We start from the raw sequence: 11,396 nt of genomic DNA, 5'->3' as shown, positions 1-11,396 counted from the left end.
GTTATAAGTATCAGTGGCCTATGAAATGAAGAGATGTAATACTAGACGGGTGAATCATCGTTGTTAGTCAATGGAGCATAATGTAACGATGATAAATAAAGTGATGTGCACCATCATGTGTAACCCCGACCTGTACTAGTCCAAACATGGGAATAAAAGACAAATAAGTTCTTTTCTGAAGCACATTGCTCGCAATTGTTACATTCATGCCCTATTTTGATTTCCATCCCTAACTACAATCTCAATGTTATGTGACGTCTACTTATTTAGGAAGTGTAGTATTATATGAACATAACATAATTAACATGTACGAAACTTGTTTCAAATTGAAGTACTATTAATTCGGGAGTAAGGACTAATTACAATTTAACATTTCAATGGAGAGTGCTACTTGTAGACTGTGTTGTTAATTCCCCAAGGAGGAGAGGATGATGAAGTATAGTACAAATAAGTATTTCACTAAGTTAAGAATCAAGGTTATCAATCCAGTAGGTGAACCACACAAAACCTTGTTAACAGCACCTGCACACACAAAAGCAAACACTGACACCTAACGCAAATAAGAGGCTTGTCAATCCTCGTAGACGTTATTTGCAATGATTAATTCTGGTAGTGATAGATGGATAAAGTAAAATACAAAATAAAATAAAAGTAAATAAATTGCAGCTAGGTATTTTTGTGTTTTTTTATATATGATAAAAGTACACCCAGGGGCCATAGTTTTTACTAGATGCTTCTCTCTTGATCGTAGAACATACGGTGGGTAAACAAATTGCTGTTGGGCAATTGATAGAAAAGCAAATAATTATGAAGGATTCATGGCAATGATCATGTATATAGGCATCACATTCGATGCAAGTAGACCGACTCCTGCCTGCATCTATTACTATACTTCACCCATCGACCGCTATCCAGCATGCATCTAGAGTTTTAGGTATAAAATAGAGTTACGCCTTAAGCAAGATGACATGATGTAGACAAAGTAAATTCAAGCAATATGATTAACCCCCATATTTTTATCCTTAATGTCAACAATACAAATATGTGCCATGTCTGTTTCTGTCACTAGGATTGAGCAACACAGGATTGAACCCATCACAAAGCACCTCTCCCACTGCAAGATAAACCAATCTAGTTGGCCAAACCAAATCGATAGATTGGAGAGAAATACAAAGCTAAAATAATCACACATAAAAGAGTTCAAAGAAGAATCAAATATTCTCATGAATCATCTGATCATAAACTCATAATTTATCAGGTCCCAGCAAACACACCGCAAAAGGAGATTACATTGGATAGAACTCCAAGAACATTGAGAAGAACTTTGGATTGAAGATCAAAGAGAGAGAAGAAGCCATCTAGATTCTAGCTATAGACCCGAAGGGCTGTCGTAAACTACTCACAAAATCATCGGAAGTGTTGGAAATACGCCCTGGAGGCAATAATAAAATGGTCATTATTTTGTTTCCTTGTTCATGATAATCGTTTATTATCCATGCTATAATTGTATTGATTGGAAATTAAAATACATGTGTGGGTACATAGACAAACAACGTGTCCATAGTGAGCCTCTACCAGACTAGCTCATTGATCAAAGATGGCCATGGTTTCTAGGTCAAGGACATGAGTTGTCATTTGATAACGTGATCACATCATTAGGAGAATGATGTGATTTACAAGACCCAAACTATGAATGTAGCATATGATCTTGTCAAGTTTATTGCTATCGTTTTCTGCATGTCAATTATATGTTCCTATGACCATGAGATCATGCAAGTCACTGACACCGGAGGAGTGCCTTGTGTGTATCAAACATCACAACGTAACTGGGTGACTATAAAGATGCTCTACAGGTGTCTCCAAGGGTGTCTATTGAGTTGGCATGGATCGAGACTGGGATTTGTCACTCCGTATGATGGAGAGGTATCTCAGGGCCCACTCGCTAATACAACATCACAATAAGCTTGCAATCAATGTGACTAAGAAGTTAGCCACGGGATCTTGTATTACGAAATAGAGAGACTTGCCGGTAACGAGATTGCACTAGGTATGGAGATACCAATGATCGAATCTCAGGCAAGTAACATACCAATGGAAAAAGGGAACTTCATACGGGATTGCCTGAAACCTTGACATCGAGGTTCGACTGATAAAGATCTTCGTAGAATATGTAGGAACCAACATGGGCATCCAGGTCATGTTATTGGTCATTGACCGTAGAGGTGTATCGGTCATGTGTGCATAGTTCTCGAACCCGCAGGGTCTACACACTTAACGTTTGTTGACGATATAAGTATAGTTGGGTCATATGGTGGTTACCGAAGGTTGTTCGGATTCCCGAATGAGATCCCCGACATGACGAGGAACTCCAGAATGGTCTGGAGGTGAAGATTGATATATAGGACGAAGGGTATCGGAGTCCGGAATTGTTCCAGGGGTACCGCGGGAATCGACGGAGTACGGAAAGGGGTTTCTGGGGGGCCAGGTAAGTGTTGGGCGCTTCGTGGGACAAGGGGAGGGAGCACACCGGCCCACTAAGGGGTTGTGCGCCCCCCACACCCAATCCCACCATGACGGAAGGGTTGGGGCAACCCCCTAGGGCTGCCTCCACCTAGCTTGGGGGGAAAGCCACCCTAGGGTTTCCCTAGGGGCGCCCCCATCTATGGTGGCCGCCGCCTCCTAAGGGAACCCATAGGGCATCCCCACCTCCTCCCTTCCCCCTATATATATGGGGGTAGAAGGAGGGCAGACAGACACATCTGTGTCGTGTCGCTGCCTGTCCTCTCCCTCGTAGTCCTTCTCCTTCCGCGTAGTGCTTAGTAAAGCTCTGCTGAAATTCCTCCACCACCACCGCCGCCACGATATCGTGTTGTTGGAGGACCTGAACTACTACTTCTCCATTTCTTGTTGGATCAAGGAGGTGAAGGCATCAATTAGCCGTGCGCGTGTTGAACGCATAGGTGCCGTCCGTTTGGCACTAGATCAGGAGTTTGCGGGACGTATCATGATTGGATCGCGAAGATGTTTGACTACATCAACCATGTTTCTTAGCGCTTCCTCTTAGTGATCCACAAGTTTATGTAGAGGAAATCTCTCCTCTCGTAGATGTTCATCTCCTAAATTGATCTTGGTGAGTGTAGGAATTTTTTTCTTTCCCATGCAAGTTCCAACAACAGTGGTACCAGAGCTGGGGCTATGCGCAGATGACATCATGAGTAGAACACAAAGGAGTTTATCGGTATTGATATTCAGATTGCTGCCTTCCTTGGTCTTTTCTTGATTTAGCGGAATTGTGGGATGAAGCGGCCCGGACCAACTTTACCTGTCCACAGACATGAGACCGGTTCATTCGATAGACATGTGACTTTGTTGCATAAGATGGTTGGCTGGTGTCTGTCGCTCGCACCTTAGTTGAATCGAATTCGATGAAGGCAGTCCTTGTAGAAGGTTAAATAGCAACTTCCATATCATAGTTGTTGTTTTGCATAGGTAAGAACCGTTCTTGTTGGATACACATAGCAGCCATGTAAAACATGCAACAACAAGTTAGACGACGTCTAACTTGTTTTTGCAGGGTATGTTGTGATGTGATATGGCCAAAGACATGTTGAAATATATTTGATGTATGAGACGATCATGTTTGTAATAGTTTGTGTTGACTTGCATGTCGATGAATACGACAACCGGTTGGAGCCATAGGGTTGTCTTGAATTATTGTATGACCTGCGTGTCAATCATTAAGCGCTATGTAATGCTTTACTTTATCACTAAACGATAGCAATAGTAATAGAAGCATGGTTGGCGTGACAACCTCGATGGCAACACGATGATGCAGATCATGATGATGGAAATCATGGTGTGATGCCGGTGACGATGGAGATCATGCCGATGCTTTGGAGAAGGAGATCAAAAGCACAAGTTGGTGGTCATATCATGTCACTTATGATTTGCATGTGATGTTAATCCTTTTATGCATCTTATTTTTCTTAGGACGATGGTAGCATTATAAGTTATCCCTCACTAAAATTTCAAGACAAAATTGTGTTCTCCCTGAGTGTGCACCATTGCGGAAGTTTGTCATTTCTAAGCACCACGTTATGATCGGGTGTGATAGACTTTACATTCACATACAAAGGGTGCAAGCCAATTTTGCACATGCGAAACACTCGGGTTAAACTTGACGAACCTAGCATGTACATATACGGCCTCGGAACACAACAGACCGAAAGGTCGAACATGAGTCATATAGTAGATATGATCAACATGGAGATGTTCACCATTGAAACCACCTCATCTCACATTATGATCGGACTTGGGTTGGTGAATTTTCATCATGTTATACTCGGATGACCGGAGGGAGGTTAATTTGAGTGGGAGTTTTAAGTAATATGATTATTTGAACTCATTTATCATGAACAATAGTCTAAGTTGACTTTGCAAATTTATGTTGTAGATCAATGGCTCGCACAATAGCTTCCCTGAATTTCAATGCGTTCCTAGAGAAAGCCAAGCTGAAAGATGATGGAAGTAACTTTGTAGACTGGGCCTGTACTCTGAGAATTATCCTCATGGCTGCACAAAAGGCTTATGTCCTTCATGCATCGCTTGGTGTGCAACCCCCTCCGACGTCTATGGATGTTATGAACACCTAGCAAACGCATGTGGATCACTACTCAATAGTTTAGTGTGCTATGTTGCATGGCTTAGAACTGGGACTTCAAAGACATCTTGAATGCCATGGAGCATATGAGATGTTCGAGGAGTTGATGTTCATTTTTGAAAGGAATGCCCGGATCGAGAGGTATGAGACCTCCGATAAGTTCTTTGCTTACAAGATGGACGAGAACGGGTATGTCAGTGAACACATACTTAGAATGTCTGGGTATTACAACCGTCTGGCTAAGTTGGGAGTTGTGCTCCCACCAGAAGCGATCACTGACAAAGTTCTTCAATCAGTACCACCTAGCTACAAGTGCTTTTTGCTAAACTATAACATGCAAGGGATGAACAAGTCAGTCTCCGAGCTGTTTGCGATGCTGAATGTCGCTGAGTTAGACATCCAGAAAGAGCATCAAGTGTTGATGGTCAATAAAACCACTAGTTTCAAGAAGAATGGCTAGGGCAAGAATGGTAACTCCAAGAAGAGTGGCAAAGTAGTTGCCTCTTCCGTGAAGAAACCCAAGGCTGGGCCCAAGCTGGAAACTGAGTGCTTCTATTTCAACGAGACTGGCCACTGGAAGCGGAATTTCCCCAAGCCTGGCCGACAAGAAGGGGCCAACGCCAAACAAGATATATATGATATATATGATATATATATATATGTTATAGATGTGTTCCTTACCAACTCTTGTTGTAGTGCCTGGGTATCTGATACCGGTTCAGTTGCTCACATTTGCAACCCAAAGCAGGAACTACGAAATAGACAGAGGCTGGTGAAAAACGAAGTGATGATGTGTGTGGGAAATGGTTCCAAGGTTGATGTGATCACCGTCGGCACGCTCGCTCTTCGATTACCATCGGGATTAGTGATGAACCTGAATAATTGTTATTTAGTGCCTGCGTCGAGCATGAACATTATATCTGGATCTTGTTTACTACGAGACTGTTACTCATTTAAATTAGAGAATAATGGATGTTCTCCTTATAATCATGCATGCATGTTGCATGGGCCAAGTGTATTAGCAGTATGGCTCTTGTCAGCTGCATGATGGAGACAAGTTCCCCAATTCAGTTAGGCCAATCTATGGATTTCGCAGTTCAGCCATACTTTGTCCGAAATTCATTTATTCTCGTTTCATGGAGAACTAATCAAACACTTCCCTTTGCTTCCTCATTTGGCTATTTTCTGCAGGGATAAAATGGACAAGGATAAGGAAAAAAGATAGTGCTAAACCAGAGTTACCAAGCAAATAAACAGTATATATAGGTCACCCCCTTGGACTTTTGTTCCTGACTGCACGATCCATCCAAGTGCGTTTACATGGATTTTGGTGATGAATGACCGACACAGGTTTTCTCATTTATTAGGCTGCTCTCAGGATATCTGTATTTGAACTAACTAAACACTTTCTTTCATGTCGACTCATTGCATGGACTTTATCAGCAAAATGAAGTCGGTGAAATGCTTTCACTAGCATTGATCCTGCTGCCCTCGAGCTGTTCATTGGCGCTAGCCGATGCAATGGTGGTGAGGGAAAGGATGGGGATGTGTCTTTGTGGTGAATTGCTCTTGACTGCTGCTACTTGTCTTTGTTCTTTCTATTTGTGTTTTGTACTTGTGATGATCTTTGCGGCACAAGTCCGTTTATTGCATAACCTCGTGCCGTCTTTGCATTTTTTTATCTTTTTGTTTTGGACGTGTTGGGTTGTGGACATCTTGTTATGTAGATGTCGGATTGCAGTCAGTGTGGTTCTACCAGCTTGGATGGGATGGTTGAATGAAATTCCAGCTAGCGATTAATTTTTTCATTCATTTTCCAATTTTTTTGCATGCATGCTTATGAAATGGATCATTTTGTATATTCTGTCAGGTTGCACTAGCCACAAGTTTAATATAGGATTGATCATCAAAATTTGTTTGGCTAGTTGTGCAAAAGATCGTATGGTTGTCACGAAAGCATGGTGCTTGGTATTTTATTTTGAGAAAAAGCTGACTCACCTTATTCACTTTCCATGTCAAATCCTTATCAAGGTTTCATTCATTTTGTACATAACATACTTAACGTGTGTGAAACTTGGTCAAAATTAAAGTACTATTAATTAGGGAGTAAGGAGTAATTGCAATATGACACTTCAATGTAGAGCTCCATGAGTTTGTAACCATCTTATCTGACATGCATCTACATCAAACTAGGTGTTTATGTTTTCCACGAACTCCATGCCAGATTTCATTGTTCATTTATAGTGAGAATAATTGATTACTTATGCACTTTTCGCCTTTGATGTTCCATTCACAAAATGAGTTTAAGTACCAATTATCTCCAATAACAATCTTAGCGGGACAAAAAGTATCCTCTCACAAATCATGACCCATCAAACAAGGTTCTAAATTTGAAGGAAAATGACCCCCTCAACTTGAGTCAAAAATCATAATTTGCAGTGGAAATAGTGGTGGTAAACATGGATGAAACACACGGATAATACATGTATGGATCCACATGGGTTTGGTATTACAATGGGATGGAGGTGGATGATGGTAAAGATGACTGATGCTGACATCCCCTTGCACGAGGTGGTGGTGATAGTGAACTCCTCCTTTCCTTAAACCTGCAAGCAAATTTTAAAAACAACATCTTGGAGAAAATAGGAAAAAAGAATTGTGCAGACATGGTAAAACCTAGCAAATCCTACTGTGTAGGCAGGCATGTGATAGCTATGGCAGTGTGGATCTGCTGCCAACTTGTGACAAGCGGCACAAGGCGATGGTGGCAGTTCTCCCTCTTCTGAGCGCGACAGCTGGTGATGGTGGGTTTCGGCAGTCTCTCTCACGGGCATGGAGGCATGACAAGAGGCGATGGGTGGTGGCCATGGTTTTGGCTGGCGGCGATGGATCTAGGCGGGGGGTGTCAATGGAGAGGTGGGGTTAGCATTGGTGCAGCTGCTCAGCGACCGGAGTTGCCAGCTGCTCTAAGCGGCCCCCCTCTTGATGGGGCGGCGCCCGCCTTGTCTGGGTGCATATGTAGGCAGCGGGCTGGTGACGCAGACTAGCCACCGGGCATGGATTTTGATATGGTCGTCCTTGTCGGGGTTGGTTTCTCATCACATGAGGTTCGGTGCGTAGTCGCCTTGGAGTAGGATTTCTCGGCTCTGGGTCGCTGCCAGTCAAGCCAAGGTGGATGCTTGAAGCTAGGTTGGGGGAGGCACCTCCACACGTTGTAGCGTCGGTGATGGTTCATGGATGTGGTGGTCAGGCATACATTGTGTCGGCTGGCGGACCAGTGCCTCAGTTCACAGACTTGGCGTCTGAGCTGGCCTCGACAATGGCCGTCGGCAGTCACTGGCTGGTGACTGATGCCGGGCTTTACCTGCCATGATTTGTGCATTGCGAAGCGAGCCAGCTTGGGTGCTGCTCGGTGGTGATAGTTGTGTTAGCATTGCATTCATGAGCGGATCAGTGTCAGAGAACACGGACATGGCGTCGTGTGAGCTCGCCTGACCAAGGGCTCGAGGTTGGCTCGCCGGTGGCCCCCCTAGTCCATGGAGCATTGGCTGGGGATGCAGGTGTGGGTGCGTCCTATGGTGGAGGCGCCTAACCAAACATTGGGACATAGGCTAGGGTAGGAGTAGATGGAGTGTTGTCTCTCTTCCTACCATGGTTGGTTGCATTGTGATGTGAGTGGTGTATGGTATCTCGCGACAGCGATACTGGGTTGGCGTCCCCTGATGGCGGGCCACATGGTTGCTCTTTGGCGGGCATTATTCCGGTTGTGGTGGCTCCCCTCCCGGGTTGTGTGGGCAACGGTAGGTGTTGCGGTTATAAGATCAGACGTGCCTTCTCTTTCGGAGGGGCAGCGTCCTAATCAAGATCATGGGATTGAACATCGCGGCGCTACTCTTGAGGACCTCATGGTGGCACGGGTGAGTTGCCAAGCGAAAGCTCCATGCCTGGGCACCGCCACCGACGACACTCATGGGTGTCGTGCTCTTCTTGAAGACTTTGTTGTGCTTCTTCTCTCCGTGTCAGGTCTCCAGGTGTAGACCTTTGTCCGGTATGGACTTGGCAGCGGCGACGCTCTATGCCATTCTCCCTCTTGGGGGCGTTCTCGTTGAGCTTTGGTGTGCTAGTTCGTAGCGTGAGGATGTTTAGTTCTTTCGGTGCTTGTTGCTGGTAGCGTAGTCGTGTGCGTGATATCTCAAGATCGGCTTTGTAGGGGCTACCTCACCATATTGTATCGTTCGGCCGTGTACATCTTTGGATATTGCTTTATTTATAAAGCAGTGTGAAAGCCTGTTTCGAGAACAACGAAAACAATAGCAACAACAAACAAACCAACAACTTCAAAATAATTTTTCTTTTCAAATTTCACTTGTTTAATTAACTACATTCAAAGAACTTTCTACAGTTTTTTAGAGAAGGACAACCTATGATTTGCTAGCTAGCTAGTTAGGTATTTTAACACAACATTAATAGCAAGGAGAAGGAGATGAACTGTTCACAGCCAGGCAGGCAGGTCTCGCTGGCTTTTTCCTGTATCATTGGCTACTCCTACTTCCTTCTCTGACAAAGACCTGTTCTGAATCTGTAATACTGATTCATAGTGATGATTGTGGATCGACTATAGACCTTTACTAATCCATGTACAACAAAAATTACAACGTACAAGGTTAAAAATCCAAGGGTCAAACCCTAGTCAATCGATCCGGCAAATTCTACACGAATCTGGCATGACATCCAGTGCGATTAACAGGAGTTTCAATTATAATTAGCCTCCACGAAGCTGCATGGAGGAGGATGTAATCGTGTTTTGTTTCCTTGTCTGAAACTTCACTTTCCATCAATCTGAAAATAAGTGGTAGAGGGTAAAGGAATGAAAAAAAACATATGTAGAGGTTTTGCAACAGCTAAAGCCACACACACAAAAACATTAGTATGCTAGCTGGTCCATGGCATTGACAAGTCAATTGATTCGATGCAACCATATGTATGAATAATATGGCCAAGGATAAGAGAAGTAAAAAATATAAATATACTGATAGGCTCTTCTTTTGTTCACGTGTGCATGTTGCATGAGCCAAGTGTATCGGCATTATGGCTTGTGTTTGCTACATGACGGCGATAGGCCAGTTCCCATTCAGTCAGGCATGATATGTCCTAAATTCATTTATTCACGTATCGTGTAGAAGGAGAACTTATTTCATTTCTTTTTTGTAGGTTCCTTGCTTACAAGAAAATAGAAAAAAAGACACTTATATAATTACCAGACAAAATCAACTGTATATTGCTCTATCTTTCCTCTTTGTTCTGTATCAGTATCAACAATCATAGTACTAATAGCTTCCTATACTGGTGGTAATAAATTCAATAAAAGAAACCTAGAAACTATATGAACAACTTGAAACAATATGTACAAACTTAGATTAACCAACGAATGAAATACAAAAGAAATGTTCATGTCTACGTGGAGTGAATCAATCAAGCCACGCAAAGCCCTAATACTTTGTTTTCTATTAGTAACTCATATGACAATACAACCGCTCCATATGAAAAGGTAATACGATGAGTCATCTATGCTTATCCATCTTACATATATATTGTACAAAAAATATAAAGTTAGTTCAGAAAAAATTGTGTATAGAACAATCTTCGCATTAATAGTGTGATCTATCTCAATGACACACACAAGATTACAAACTTTGTTCCCTTAAGTATGCCAATCTGGATACGCCTAACAACATATAGAACATGACAAACTAACTCGGAGCAAGGGACAAAATCTAGATCAATGTTTGAAGTGTAAAGTGAATACGATGAGTCATTTGTCGTTATCAAGCATTCCATACACCTAGATGATATGTGCAAGAACAATCAACTATGAAGAACAATCCAAAATCACACTAGTAAGTAGTGCCATGAAACACAACATACCAAATTATTAGGTAATCGATAAGCTTAAGAGCACTTTTTCAAGAAGCGAGTGTGAAGATTACAAACTTAGTTCCCTTAAGTTATGCCAATCTGGATATACCTAACAACATGCAGAACAGCACAAGCTAAATCAGAAAGACGGAAACAATCTAGATCAATATTTGAAGTGTAAAGTGAATACGATGAGTCATTATGCGTTATCAAGCATTTGATACACCCAGATGATATGAGAAAGAACAATCAACTATGATGAACAATCCAAAGTCACGCTAGTAAGTAGTGCCATCAAACACAACATAGAAAATTATTAGGTCGATAAGCTTAAGAGCACTTTTTCAAGAAACGAGTGTGAAGATCAAAAACAAATGTGTGATGCCAGCTATAAATACGACTACACCATGAGGGTCTCTTCCATCATCTAACCTTCAAGGACCTAGAGTTGAAACACCAAAGCCAAGTGAGCAATAGTAAACACAAATCAAACATGAAGACCTTCATCATATTTGTCCTCCTTGCCATGGCGATGAACATCGCCAGTGCCAGTAGGCTGCTAAGCCCTAGAGGCAAGGAATTGCATACTCCACAAGAACAATTCCCCCAACAACAACAATTCCCCCAACCACAACAATTCCCCCAACAACAAATCCCCCAACAACATCAAATCCCCCAGCAACCACAACAATTCCCCCAACAACAACAATTCCTCCAACAACAACAAATCCCGCAACAACAAATCCCCCAACAACATCAAATCCCCCAGCAACCACAACAATTCCCCCAGCAACAGCAATTCCCCCAACAACACCAATCC

General features: G+C 42.6%; 1 pseudogene; it reads left to right on the top strand.

Moving 5' to 3' along the window:
- The first annotated feature begins 10,987 nt into the window (after positions 1-10,987).
- The window catches only part of LOC119298993, a 1,743-nt pseudogene continuing 1,334 nt past the window's right edge, over positions 10,988-11,396 (top strand).

The sequence above is a fragment of the Triticum dicoccoides genome, chromosome 1B, assembly GCF_002162155.2.
Source record: "Triticum dicoccoides isolate Atlit2015 ecotype Zavitan chromosome 1B, WEW_v2.0, whole genome shotgun sequence".
In the NCBI taxonomy this organism is placed as follows: domain Eukaryota; kingdom Viridiplantae; phylum Streptophyta; class Magnoliopsida; order Poales; family Poaceae; genus Triticum; species Triticum dicoccoides.
This window is presented reverse-complemented; position numbering and strand designations above follow the sequence as displayed.